Consider the following 14,529-nt stretch of genomic DNA (forward strand, 5'->3'; position numbering starts at 1 on the left):
CATTGACAGCAGAAGATGAATGTGGGCTTATTGCTCAGTAGGATGGGGGACTACTGACAAAAGACATAGAAAAGGCCACTTTTACTAGCAAGACTTGTCCTCTGGCCTGCACCAGCAGGTGCCACCAAGGGGGCTGGAGAACATGAACTACAAGGAGAGTCTGAGAAATCAGGATCTTCACCTTGGAAGGCTTGAAAGGCCATTTTGTTGCCTGCAAATTTTGCAAAGAAACTATGTAGAAAACAGAGCCAGACTCTTCTTGGAAGTGTGTGGTGAAAGTACATAAGACCACAGAACATACTGGAACATGGGAAATGCAGATTAGATACTACAAAAAAAATTTACTCTAAAGGTAGTTAAATAATGAAACAGATTGTCCTGAGAGATTGTGGAACCTTCATTCTTGGAGGGGTTCAAGACTTGACTGGACACCATGCTCAATAACCTTATCTAATTAGTCCTGTTTTGAGCCAGTGTCTGGACTAGATTATATGATTCTATAATTACATGGCAATTCACTGAGCTTTGTAGATCCATTTCCACTCTTGGTGTCCAGTTACAAAGGGACAAATTGTGGAATTCTTACAAAGGATAAGGTCTCACTCCTTCACAAAGTTTTGCTAACACTAATGGAGATAAATTGAGTAATGCAAGAACTGGCTTTTAAAGTTAGGAAAATGTCTATAGCTCTAGTGAAAAGAACCAGTCACTCCTCATCAGGCTGCAGCGAGTTTTCCAAAGCATCAACAATTAGCTACACTCACTGTACTTAAAATCAACAGATTTGCTTTGTGAAAAGTACTTGAGAGCTTTTACTAAAACAGTAAACATAGAGATGAAAATCCATGCCTCTAATGTTATAGCATCTACTCCCTGTAAGACAATAGAAGGAAGACTGCATTTTTCTCTTATTGTTGTTTAAAAGTAAAGGGACGTCAGCAGTGGTTGTGAAGGTCCTACTCATCCTCCAGTTGACAGTGAACATCAGAATAATCAGATGACCCTGAGGAAAGAAAAACATATAAAATTATCTTAAATTCAGATAGGTATATTCAGGTACAGTACTCTGGGACTTGCTCCCATGGTAAGACCCTCAGCAGGGCAAGAGGCAAGAGTGGCTTTGTGCCTCCTGAACTTCAGTTAACTGTAGGTTAATACAACTCTCCAAAAGGCTGAGCAACACTTACCACAGAGACACTCTGCCCATGAGCCTTCTTAGGGGATGGTCAGAGTAATGAGGACTCAGGCTCTCAGTGCTCCTGAGCCCTGCTGGGGATAGCAGTGCTGTCCTTGTCATGTCCCCATGCTGGCACCCCAAAAGGCTGGTGCACCCTTTACAACCTACGACTGCTCAGGGTGGGGGACTCATTTTGGGTTCAGAGACTGCATGTTATATCTAATGTATAGTGAAGGCTTTACTACTGACAACATTTAGATCTGCCCACCACTGGAAAATGCACAGATTCACAGAAGCAATATTCTATAAGAAGAAATTTGGCTTCTCACCTGATTCATTTTTATTACAGGTCCAGTCAGGCTAGTGTGGGCCAAATTAAGAAGAGGAACTCCTTTCCCTAGTTTATTTTCAAAAAGAACAAATATAAATACATTTGAAAGTAATAATAAAATGCACTTCAGAAGCATCTTTCTCAAGGAACTCAATTTGTTTGCAATTTCCCTTTAATTAGCTGTTGTGTCTTTCAAGGGAGCTATTATTCATATGCACTAAAAAACAAAAAATACTGCAAAAAAAGTTGCATATAAACCTGACAGTGGGATCTGCCTGCCTTTGTTCCTCTTCTGGTATCTCTCCCTCAAAATCTGGTTTCTGCTGTTTTCCATTCTGACTTACTCTCCATCTTTATGTTCTTCTCTACTTGGTCCTCTCAGCCTGTAGGTTCCTCTTATCTATCCCTATTTTCCTTGATCAAACCCCAGCTTTATTCTTATTTGCTTTTCTAAACACCTGAGTTTTGATTCCCACCCTTTCATTCTCTTTATTTTCTTCTTATTGATAGCTCACCTTTTTCCTCATCAGTCTTCTTGCCTCTGTTCACCTCAGAGATACCTTCTGTATCCTCCTACCTGCTTCTTTCTGCCATCATCCCCTTGTTCCTTGTCCCTTACTCCCTGCATCCCAAAATTTTCTATTTTGTCCTGCCTGTGGCAGCAGGTGAAGCACAAAGGCAGAGGAAGGTGACAGAGATGTTACCCTGAAACCTGAAGATGCAAGTGTGCTCTGCAATTACTCAGTTTGGGCCATTCTCTGGTCACTCTCTGTCTCAGCTCTGCTACCACACTTCATTCAGTGAAAATGGTGTTTGAAAGGGAGCAAACAGCCCCTGATCCATATGGCTGAATAACCAGGATAGAAGTCCAGCACAGAGTAAACCTGTCCAGCTGTCACCAAATTGAAAGAAAACTTCCCACAATAGGAGGGACGTGAAGTCTCAGAGTCTTTAAAGCTGGGCACTCCCTTTTATGGTTTCAGTGTTGCTTTCCCACCAGCTGTGCTCAGGAACTAGCTGCAATCCTTACCACTGATTACTGGAATCACTGTTCTCTGTAAGACAGAAAATTCTCCACCAGTGACTTTTGCTGTGAGGGAAAAATCACATTTGGTGATTAGTGCCTGATGCCTATGCAGTTGTAGCTTGATGAGGAAGATGGAGGGTTAGGACTGAAGTGACAAGCAAAACAATCAGAGCAGAGCTTGACAGAGAAAATCTCAGGCAAAAAAATATATCTATTTTTTGGTTTAAGTTGCAGCTGAACAATGCAAAATAGACATGGCAAAGAGGTGTCCATGTTTCTTGCAATTAACTAAATTGAAGTTTTGGGGTTTTTTCTGTATGTTAAGTACCTGGGATGAACCTTAACTTCAGGAATGAAATATGCTAAACCTCATTTCAGCTGGCAGGACTCAGTTTTCAGAAGTGAACTATTCTCTGGATGGAAGAACTGTCCTGTGCTTATGCTCTGTCTTAATGCCACTGTGATTAGTGTCCTTCTCCCCTTACTTAAAGATGTGGGTTGGACTGAGCTGCTGCAGAGTCTCACTGAGCATTTCCAAATCTACAGTGAGTGATCTAAATACTAGCATTGTGTTTCTTTTATTCCCCTTCTAAACTCTTGTTTTTATTGTACTTGGTTGAAGCAATTTAAGATAATTCCTGATATGGAGCTTAAGCCTTATTTTGTATTGACTCAACTACTACACATACTCAATCCAGCTGTGAATTGTCTGAACCCAGGCAGACTACATAACATTTTGAGCCTCTGATGAGGAAAAAACCCCAACACTCTTAGAGGTATCTCCTCTTACTGAAAAGAAAAAGAAAAGCAGAGAATATAGTTTCAAAACAGAAAAAAATGTGGCAGATATCCCCAAGATAGACCAATAATTATTCACAATAAGTTCAGAAGAATTTATTTTGTCTCCAAAGGGCTCAGCTACATTTCCTAGGCACTGAAACCACCAGCTTACATCAGGAAAGCCAAGATTGGAGTGCAGTAGGGAGAACTGAAACCTGAAGTAAAAGAAGCAAAATAAGAGGACTCACTAGTAAGACTGAAGGCACAAGTTATGCACACTGCTTGAAGATTCATTTGTGGAAATTCATACTAATTTCATGCTGATTCACACATTTAACTTTGTCAAAGGCTCTTCAATTCCCAACAGCTTTTAATTAAAACAGGCACAACTACAAATGAGTTCTAGAATCACTGGGCTCTTTCTTGTTCTAATCTCCTCCTACAGTCATGTGTAGTCCAGTGCTGTGACTATAAGACTTGGAAAATCAAATTTTTCTGGAATTGTTATTTCCTGGAATGGCTGAACTACATCTTAATCAAATGTTCATTATGATTTAAATAAACTCATGTCCATTTCTAACCATTATGATTTGCTAACTTTTCCCACTGATGCCTGTAATGAACCAACCTCCTTGTCGGGGAAAACCAAAGTTTTGAAGAACAGGAGAACATATTATTGTGTCAAAAGCTCTAAGTAAGCAGCACTATTACTTTTTAAATTTATACTGATAGGATCTGATCATTCTAAGTCCACTTTTCCTATCAAAAAGTCCAGCGATCAAAACTAAGAAAAGACTGCTCACATTTCTCTTTAATTAAATTATAATAGATTAAAAATGGTCTTAAATTCTGGAATTTGAATCCAGCTTGATGTATAGAGCTATCATGAAGAAACATTGATGTGGACTACCTGTCTGAAAGTCTTTGCTTCTACCCATCCCAGCCCTACTTGAAGTGTGAATAAAATTTTTTTAAGACAGCTGAGAACAAGCACAACTGCAGGTAACCCCAAAAACCAGCAAGAGCTAAGTGAAATCTAAAAAGCTGTGAGTTTTGATTCAAACTACAGACACCTCTTTTGTTTGATGACATGCTGCTGCAGTATGTGCTATGCAGTGTCACTTTTTCCTGCCCCTCTCATGAAGGCATATGGGGAACTGTAGGGACAGTGGTCCTGTGCAGAGTTTGCACTGCAGCACTTCTGCTCATGATGCTCAGACTTTGCACATTCAGAGGGTTTTGAGTGAACTACTGAGCTTGATTCTCCAACAACACAGACTGAAACAGATGCCCTGAAGATAACCAGTAAATTGAACATTGTCATCTGGAAAGGTATTTAAGTTACAGAAATGGGGATCCTCACAGGGCACAAGAGACATGGTTGTTCCACAATATTATTACATTTCATTTCCAAGATTTAGACCAACCAGTTCAAAGTATCTTGGAGCTCCTATGAGAAAGAAGGTAACTAATATTCTTTTTCTCATGGTGAAACAAGCACTGTCAGGCTGACACAATGAGTTCTGTTGTATCCTAATGTAGGGATAATTAATGCTTCTTTCTGAATTTCTCTGGGTTACCTCTTCAGAAGTAATGAGATAATCAGCTTCTGTTTGCTTATAGTCAAACTGGCTCTGGTACTGGCTGTCTGCAGGGAAAAAAACCAAAACAGTCTTCTGTGACTGTATGCACAGACAGATACTGTCTTAGATACAGGTACAAATGCAATTGCTTTTGTGATTGGAAACACACTGTCTAAACTTTTCATGTGGTCAATACATCTAGATTGTGAAATCATTTGTGAATTTGCTGCTTTCAGCCAGCAACTGGGATTGAGTGACAGAGTGACAACACTGCCCTGATTGCCTCTTTATCATCAGGATCATTTAAGTCCTTGCATGGCTGACACAATTGGTTCACTTGCAATTTAATGAAAAGATGTCTAGGGACACACTGAACTACTTCATAACACAGAGGTTAGGAACACTGGGCATCAAACAGTAAAATTTTTATATATTACAATTTATTCTTGAATAGTTACTCAACCTCCCACATGGAAAAAAGGACTCTCTGTACCTGACTATTAAATCTATTAACTTCTACAATGTGTGGTGTGTGTTTCCTTCCTGTGAAATGCAACAAAGCAGTGTGTTTATTTGTGGCAGACCAGTACATGCTATTTTATGCTAATCTCTAAGATTTTCAAAGGACCAGGAAAATTACTATGTAATTTGTTTAGCCCCAGCATGGAATGTTATCTTCTAGCTCATTTTACTTACCAGATTCCCTGCAAAGATGTACTGGGTGGTTGAATTTGGCAGAACAGCAAACAGTTCTACACAGCCAGTGATCTGTAGGACACATCTGCCTGCATTTAAACTGACTGCAGGAGGTGATGCAGCATCAGCCTCAGCAGCAGTGGGCCTGCTGCTGCAGAACTCTGAGCAATCTGTGCAGCTTCAAAGAGGAAAAAACTGCTGAGGGCAGAGTCAAGCTTTTCTCGAGCTACAGTTCCTATAGCTGCATCATAATCAGGTGTTATACACCAATCCTCTTGTAATAAAACAGTATTAAAGATACTTCATTTTCATTACACCAGCTGAAGTGACAAAATTAGCATTGCATATACCCTGAGACTCAGAGATGATAAAGCAAGTGATGAAGTTTTAAACTCACTGATATTGAACATATATAGAGAAACAATTTAAAGGCTATTCCTGAAAAATGTATTTCAAGAGGAAAATATCAGTATGTTAAAGAAATTAAGGAAATGAGTGATTCCAGTTAAAACAAAGTAAAAATAATCACCTTAACAATATGAAGTATTTGGAAAAGTTGACAGCCTTTCAAAAGAGCCAACCTCTTGAAAAGTAGGGAAACTCCTAGAGGACAAAGCTTCAGTTTGCAATGCAGATTCTGAATTTCATCATCTTATAGTAAGTATTGCCATGTTTTTAAAGCATTTCATATTATCTTATTTACTTGCATCACATTCATAGACTCATTACTATTATTTCCCATTGCATATAGTCTCCAGGAGTCAGAAATCAGAAATCTTTGCAAAGAGAAGGAAAGCTACCAATAGCAGAGATGCCATTACCTTGAAGAGGAGTGAAAGGAGACTGATCTGACAGATGGTTACCACTTATTCTTTATAACTGTTTCAAAGACTGAGAGCAAATCTAGCACTGAGAGTAGTAGTGTGATATAGTTAGGAAGAGTTATCATGGGATAGACATGTAAATTTGAATCTGGCACTAAAAATAAACCAGGTTTTTTGTGTCCTCAAAGCTTTTGCAAATGAGCTAGCACAAATAATATCCATCAAAAGCATTAGATACTGCTTTTTCTTAAAAAGTCTGTAAAAATAAAAGTATTCACCTCAGAAATAAAACTTCTGAGTAGGGAAGTGTTTAGATTAGAAGTACTATCAAGCTGTAAACAAAATAAATAAGGTAATTGTATCAGCTTGAAAATTAGGTTTTCCTTGGGAAAAAGCTCTCAATACATCCTGTTTACTTTAGTTTTAGATAATCCATATTTTGATTTAGTATTTTCTTGCCCCAGAATGATTTCTAAGGAGCCCACAGTGCTCTTTGGGACAGAAGAGAGAGATTTCTCATGGACTTGATTCAGGAGCATGTATCAGTAAAGAAACATTATTCTTTGAAAGAACAGACATGATTTCTGCCTCTGAGACCTTCTCAGATGAAATATACTGAATATGTCAGAGGCAAGGACTCAAAAATTTAATTTGCCTTTTTACTGCTAACCACTGTGATGTTGTTTACTAGTACCATTTGTGTCACCAGCTTTCATAAAGACCCTTTTAGCATTGTTAGCAAAACTTACTGGAAACTGACTACAAATGCCATTGTGGAAACTGGCATTTCTGAGAGGTAGTTGAAAGCTTAGCTTGCTTGTACCTGCTGCTTGCCCCATTCTGCTGCTCTGTTAAGTCAGGATTTGTTCTAGTTCTCAACATAACCAAGACATTTATCATGGGGGCTTCAGTACACTTCTTGTCTTGCCCTTTTCTATGCAGAATCCTTTGACTACTTTAAATTATAACAAACTGAATGTCATTAATGCCTCTTACAAGTGGTATAAGTATGACCCAAATCTATGTGAAATGGCAAACATAAGGTGTTAGTCTTCTTTGCTGACTATCCATCTTGCTAATATTTGGAATTCTATTACAAGCAAATCATACTCACATGTTAAGATATAATGGTGTTAAAGGCTCCTGCTCTGTAGTGAGCCAGTGAAGCAGACTTAAAAAAATAATTGGAGACTCCCAGATATATCATGGAATCACTCTGGCTTGGGAGAGCAAACAGAGCTGGCACAAAGGGAGGATCTGTGTGATTTCCTACTGGATAGACTGTACCCTGCAAAAAGTCCCTAGCAAATATTTCTAATTGAAACATTTTTATCTTTCAGAATGCATTAGCAGTGGTTGAAAGAATTTTTGTTCTGAAGAAAAGCTTGACATTAAAGAAACCTTGAACTAAGCAAATAAATTTGTGTTATGCCTTAAAAATCAGCTGTTTTTGAAAATGCACAGGAATCAAAGAAAATCTGGGTGCCATGCTTTCAAAGTTTGAATTTGAGCATTCAAGTGAGTATTCTGAGCAGCAGCTACAAGACACACACACAAAAATTCTCTGGACCACAGTTTTCTTTTTCTAGTAGCAAAGACACCTTTTTAAATTTAATGCTGAGGGTGACATTTCAAGAAAATCTTCAGGCACTCTTGAAAAGCACTGAAAGTTGCTTATGACAGGGATACAAAAAAGCCTTTTATATCACCTAACACTTAGCCCTGGCCCAGCTGTCAATCCTCCAAGACCTATTTTGGCTGCTGTACAGGTAGGGGACCTTGGTTCAGGTATGCTAAGAAAATAACTATTAAAATGGGAGAGAGTATGAAGCCATGAAATTAAAGAAGAGTAATACAGGCAGTAAATAGTGCAGTTACTGACACTGGTTAGTAGGTGGAAGATTCAGTAGGAAAAGCACTGGCATGGAAAGGTATAAAACCCTAAAAAAAACCACAAAGCTAGAAGAAGACAACTTGTAACTATCAAGAACCAGCCTGTTCCAAGGAGCACTGAACAACTTCTTTGACTGACTTAGAAATGTGTCCCATTGGGATGTCTATGTGTTAAAGCTCAGCCTGTGAATTCAACATAGTGACAATAGCTGATAAGTAATTACTTAGTTCTTTTAAGCTGTGTATATCCTGCTTGCAAAGTTTGTTGTGTGTGGTAAGAGCTGCCCTAACAAAATCAGCTCTGGCACATCCTTTTTAGGTGAAGTATGTTCTGAGAGCCATGGGGATGCTCTGAATGACAAGGACTGTTGAAACTGCTGGAAAAACTGGGTGTTGCTGAGATAACTCCTGCAACAATGGTGAAAAGTAGATAAGAACTGCTATGTGCTGCTCAAGGATTGTCTGAGAGGAGCCTTCTTTTTGGGTGTGACCTGTACTTATACAAGATGCTGAATCATCTCAAGGCAAACAGCTTTGGACTGCAATCACATTGGGAACCATCACAGATTATGTATCACGACTAACAGGGGAAGACCAAGCAGCAGTGCAAGAGCTGTTTATCTAAAGAACACTTTTAAGCTGTTTGTAGAGCACCTCTGAAGGGTTTCAACTCTGAAATAATTTAATTATAAATAATAGCTTCGGTTAACTAACAAATGCTGGTTTCCAAAATAACTCTTGACCAAAATTCCCAAAATGTCTTATAGCTTTTCTAAGTAAATATTTGAGAGGCTGAGTAAGACTGTAGTGAAAGAAAAGTCATCAACTCAAAAGATAATCAGAAAAGTCTTAGAAAGCACACTGATATTAAAGACAAATCTTAAAATGTGTGATTTGAAGACTGCTGAAGAACTAACTAGGGAATAGTCTACTTGTGCAAAGGCATCAATCTGTTTGAAAACTAGAAGAAGATGGACAAAATCAAAAGAGATGTTAATTACAAAACCACATCACAAATAGTTATTGCTTAGTTAAAGCAAAGGCATTTTAGAATGATGAATCTGAAGAAGAAGAATGCCTGGAGATGCAAGAAGAAAAAGACAGAAACTATTATATGGGAAAGAGTGAGAGTATTCCCTTTGCAAAAGCCACTGATTCCTTCTAGTTTAGGCCTTGTTCTCCTGCTGTTCACAACCACATACACTTCTCAGAAGTTTCTCCCATGCAGTGAAAAATCAAGGGCAGAGTCGCCATTTTTGCTATGTGTTTGCACAAGAGAACTAAACTCTCCTATATGATTAATGAAATACTGCAAAACAGGACTAAATCCTTTGGAAGATGACATTAGCACATTTTTCTGCCTATCAGTGCTGAAGAAAAGGGATGTTTTTTCACATAGAGAGTGCTTCATTGTCAATGTGATCGAAGACTTTTTCTGAAAGGCACCAGATGCAGCCTCAGTCTGATTATCATTTTTGATCAGACTGTGCAGTCTGTTTATACTGTATAAAAATCAGACTGGTTCAAAGAGAAATGGTGAATTCACACAGAGATGATGAACTTCTCAATAGGAATATGAATGTGACAGCACAGCTTGGTGTGCTCTTGAACCTGAAGTGCTTATGTGTTACATAAAAAAATTACCTCAATGACCATGACTTTCAGTAATGTTTGCCACTGCTTGGAACATGGCAGGTATAGGTCATTTTAGGAAAAATAAATGCCTACTTACTCTGCTTAGGAATAGCAGAGTAGATAACAGAAATATCTATAATTAAAAGTGAAGAATGGGAACAAACTCTATGACTTGAATTATGTTACTTACAGGAACTGAACTAATTTAACTTGAGAAAAAAACCCAAACATTCTCAATCTTGAGGGGAAAAAACCCTAACAAGAGCAATAACAAAAAGTTGTGGCACTGATTATAGTACTGAAAATCTTACATTTATATCCTTTTTGAATATAGATAACTATTGTATTCATGTCTCTGCAGGAATGACACAGGAATTGCTAATGGTGGAAAAGAAATAAGCTCTGTGTGACATGGTCTGCCTGCAGCATCTTGTTACCTCACTGAACATAAGTCTTATGTCCACACACCAGTAGTATAAAGGATCAGCAGGAAAATGCTCATCTCCAATATCTAAAGAAATAACACAGGTCAATTACAATAAACTGAAAGACTGCAGGTGACTTGCTATGGGTACAGAAGAAATCTGAATATTGTATATAAGATGCATGCAAGAGATTTCTAGGGTGCAGCATGGAATATGTTAAGGTACAGAACAATGGCTGTATTCCTCTTCCTTCCCTTTTTATTGTACCATGAACAGGGGAGTAGCTTGGTATCTAATAAGAATGGCTACAATTTGACCACTGTGAAAATTACTTAAGAAAAAACTGCTATCACCAACTCACCTTTATGCTTTCTAAGCAGTGCATCCATCAATTGGATTTTGTATTTGATATTTAGGTAGAGCTATATGAAAAGAGAGACAAGTCAAAAATGTATGCCTCTGTTTTAACTCCTCCCTTTGCTAATTGAATCCATATTTGCAAACTGACATTTTTATCCAATTTGGTATGAATGAGCTTCTCAAGATAGAAAGCTGTAGATCCAGCTGAGGAAAGGTAAATGGACACAGTGGCTTTCTTACCATGGATTGAAATATTTGGAGTATAAAATCTGACAGACTGGGACATCAGTGTAATTTATATTAACAAGAAGCAATTATAGCAATATGGTAGACTGAAGAGTTGACTGTTTTTATTAATTTGAAAGCCTCAGACAAATCTAGGGGATCTGAGTCTCAGAAGAGCTATATAGAAGGTAATCTGCAAAGTTGTGAATGCTAGTTTATTAATGATGCTCAATTGCCCACAAGAGCAAGGAAAAAAAATCAAGAAAATCATAGTAAGAACTGTATGCATTGTTTCATATTCTCTTTTGAAAGCTTTATTCGTAAATTGTAGGTCAGCTTGCCAAAAAGCTTTATCAGTCTAGATCCCTTCTATACCTGCAACCTTCCATTTGCAACCTTGTACTCTCTAATATGGTCAAATGTCAATGCTTTCATGTACAGAAGGTCCAGTCAGCTCATTTGCTGGCACATGGAGGAAGAAATGTAAATTAACTGCACTTCAAACACTCAGCAAAGGAGTCTGGTTTTGAAAACAGATAATTAAAATCTCTTTTCAGAGCCTTCAGTAGTTAATCATATCCTGTAGCTGGGTCTTTAGAAATCAAAATTTGAAAAGTGTCCCTCTATGGTACAAACCATGCTACTTCCCACAGAGTAATTAGAAAGTTTGATGTACATACCTAGATCCTCCTCTGAACTTGACTTTTACACTATCACTGCTCAGCTGGCAACTGTGTGGACAAGCAACATGGACAAGTGGCCTGTGCTATGCCCTGACACTTCCAAGGTAACTGCAATAAATAGTCCTCAGATGGACACAATTTCTCTTCAGTCTTTGCTGCTTGGGAAAAAAAAGCCAAACTCAGTCAAGAAAACATCCGCTGTAAGGGAACAATTTAATAAATGGTCTGTAAATCAAGTTTGAAAGGAGATCTTGCTTCTATTATCTAGAATGAAGAATGAGTTTTCTAGGGATTAAAATATTTTAGGGACATGTCTGGTATTCAAAAACAGATTATATGCAAACGTTTGCAGGTCATGAATTTTCAGTGTGGTGCAGGATTTGACCAGTTTACCAAAATGTCACGATTTCACAGAAAAACAAGACATTCCAGTTTTTCATGACAGATCAACCTAAAGGTCTCTGGGACTGCAACAGTAGAAGCCAGTTATCTCATAAATATATTACCCAACTTTTATCAATGTTGCAATTATTCGACTTTTCTCTTTCCTGTAAGAAAGCTTTCAATAACTCCATTACATTACTCTTTTTTTTTTTTTTTTTTTTTTTTTGTCCAGTCCCAAACCCATTCGTTCTCCTTTCTGTAAAAATCCCTACTAAGATATCAACAGAAATCTCTTTAAACCTAAATTTCAGCAAATTTAGGTATTAGGACTATGATTAAGAGTTGCAAAAGTTGTAGACCAACCAAGTAGGATAGAGAGTTGAATGGTTGTTAGAATAGCCTTATAAAAGCCTCATTTACCATAATAGAACTGACACTGAAAGCATCACTTTTCATCCTTTCATCTTGATTACTTGGGTTTTCTTTTCTCAGGCATTACTACAGTAGTGGCACCATACTATTGAGAAAGAGCCCCATCCAAGAGGAAGTTCAAACCATGAGTCTCTCTGCTTCCTCTTAATTTTTTTCAGGCAAAGCAAAATTCCTGGAAAAAGAAGTAGTAGTCCTAAAAGATTAATTTTTACCCTAGATTGCCCCTGACCAAACCAGTGTCTAGCACTGCCAGTCACAAAGGCCCTCCTAGCAGCATTACCATTTTAAACCTCCCCTTTTCAGCTCATACACCTTTTTCTTCACAACAGTGATATAAGAGAAGAAAAATCAGAGAGGCTGGGGGCACAGTGACAGCAGTTTCCAGCCACCAGTCTCACTGAGACAGAATACAGAACTGCATATCCATGCTCCTTTGAAATCAGGACCTGCTGTGAAATTCTGCAGCCTGCTGATCCATCTTTCTCTGCTCTCTGGCTCACCATAGAGCAATGCCTACTGCTGTTACCAGCTGCTCCATTAACCCAAATTGTAGAGATTAGCACCTTGGAAACTTTTCTGATATCCCAGAAGTTTTAGCCTTCTCCACTCCCAAGAAAAGCTATACTATTTAACACCATTGTATTAAAATTCTATTGCAAAAATGCTGAGATAAGTGGAAAAAATCAGTGTGTAATCATGTCATTATAGACAATCTTACATTGCACAGGCTTATGAAGCTAAGTCAGTTTTCCATAGCAACCCAAATTCTGGAGTTTCTGAATGCTGGCATTGTGACAGTGCCCTTCCTTTAGTAGGAGCTCTTTGTAAGGCAATACACACTGTACCTGCACATAGATAACTAGCTATAGAGTCGACCTTCCACCTGTGCTATACAAAGAAAGCAACAAATGTGGCCACTGTAAACTCTGTGGTCCTGAATATTCATGCAATATCTGGACAAATTGAGCATGCTAACAGATGTCAGAACTGATACTTCCCAAAGAGACCTGTGGGGTAAAATAATTCTAAAAACCCCACAAAACAACATTAGTAGTCAGGGGATATTTCCTTCTTAAGAAGTTTATTCAAATACATTATTGTTGGATTGCACTTAAATGATAAAGCATGTCTGACCTGAAAAATAAATTCCCAGTATATTTCTTAATTTCATTTACAATCCTTCTCCCAGAACCCTCCTACCTGCATTCTGTACAATTCTTACAGTAGCCATGTGTGCTGCACTGATTGTAGAAGATGCTTGTGCTTCAATAAATGCCAGTTCCAGGAATAAAGGAAGCAGAAGTTTCTGGGAAATCTAAAGCATTCATTCTGAGCTTACAGAATATAGAAAGGGGGATTATTAGACTGTGTGTCAAAAGACTAAGAAGGACCTCTGATCACTGAAAACCCTTCTGCTATAAAAGGCAAAGTCTATGCTTCAGTAAAAGTATTTCTTAGAAATGACTGACCCATGGATATTTTAGGAAAGGAAGACACTTGTACCATTACACCTATAGCATCCTTGTAAAAAGGATCCTTAATATTAGGCCAAGGGAGTTTTGGCTGGTGTTTTGTTTGTTTGGTTGGTTTTGTTTTGGTTTTGTTTTTTGGTTTTTTGGTTTTTTTTTTGGGGGGGGGGGTTGAGGGTTTTTTGGTCTTTTTAATTTTGTAACAAAAAACCTTTCCATGGGAAAAGAATGAACTCTTTAAAGAGAAATCTTCTTGCCAGGAAAAGAATAAATCCATGTTTAATCTCAGATGCTACAACTATAAATAAATCCAGGTTGTCTGAATGCTAGCATTTGCTGAAGACTATCAAAGTTTTTGTTTTCCCATTCTACTTCCTTGTCTAAGCAAAGGGCTCTGGAGAGGATCCATTTTTCTAAATTAAATCCTACTTGAATATTTCCCTGCCAAAACAAGTACTTCTGATATTCAAGTCTTGCAAATGGGTGTGTTGAACTGAGCTGAGCATTGTAAAGACATCACATGTCATCTTATCATGCAGTATACATTTCTCATTGTTCCCTACTATCTGGCAGAGATCTCTGAAACAATTGCCTTTAATCTGCTT

General features: G+C 38.0%; 1 pseudogene; it reads right to left on the reverse strand.

Moving 5' to 3' along the window:
* Window positions 1-935: 935 nt before the first annotated feature.
* LOC130248338 (BPI fold-containing family C protein-like) lies at window positions 936-13,686 on the reverse strand (annotated as a pseudogene).
* Window positions 13,687-14,529: the final 843 nt, after the last annotated feature.

Source organism: Oenanthe melanoleuca, chromosome 1A (genome assembly GCF_029582105.1).
Source record: "Oenanthe melanoleuca isolate GR-GAL-2019-014 chromosome 1A, OMel1.0, whole genome shotgun sequence".
Taxonomy (NCBI): Eukaryota; Metazoa; Chordata; class Aves; order Passeriformes; family Muscicapidae; genus Oenanthe; species Oenanthe melanoleuca.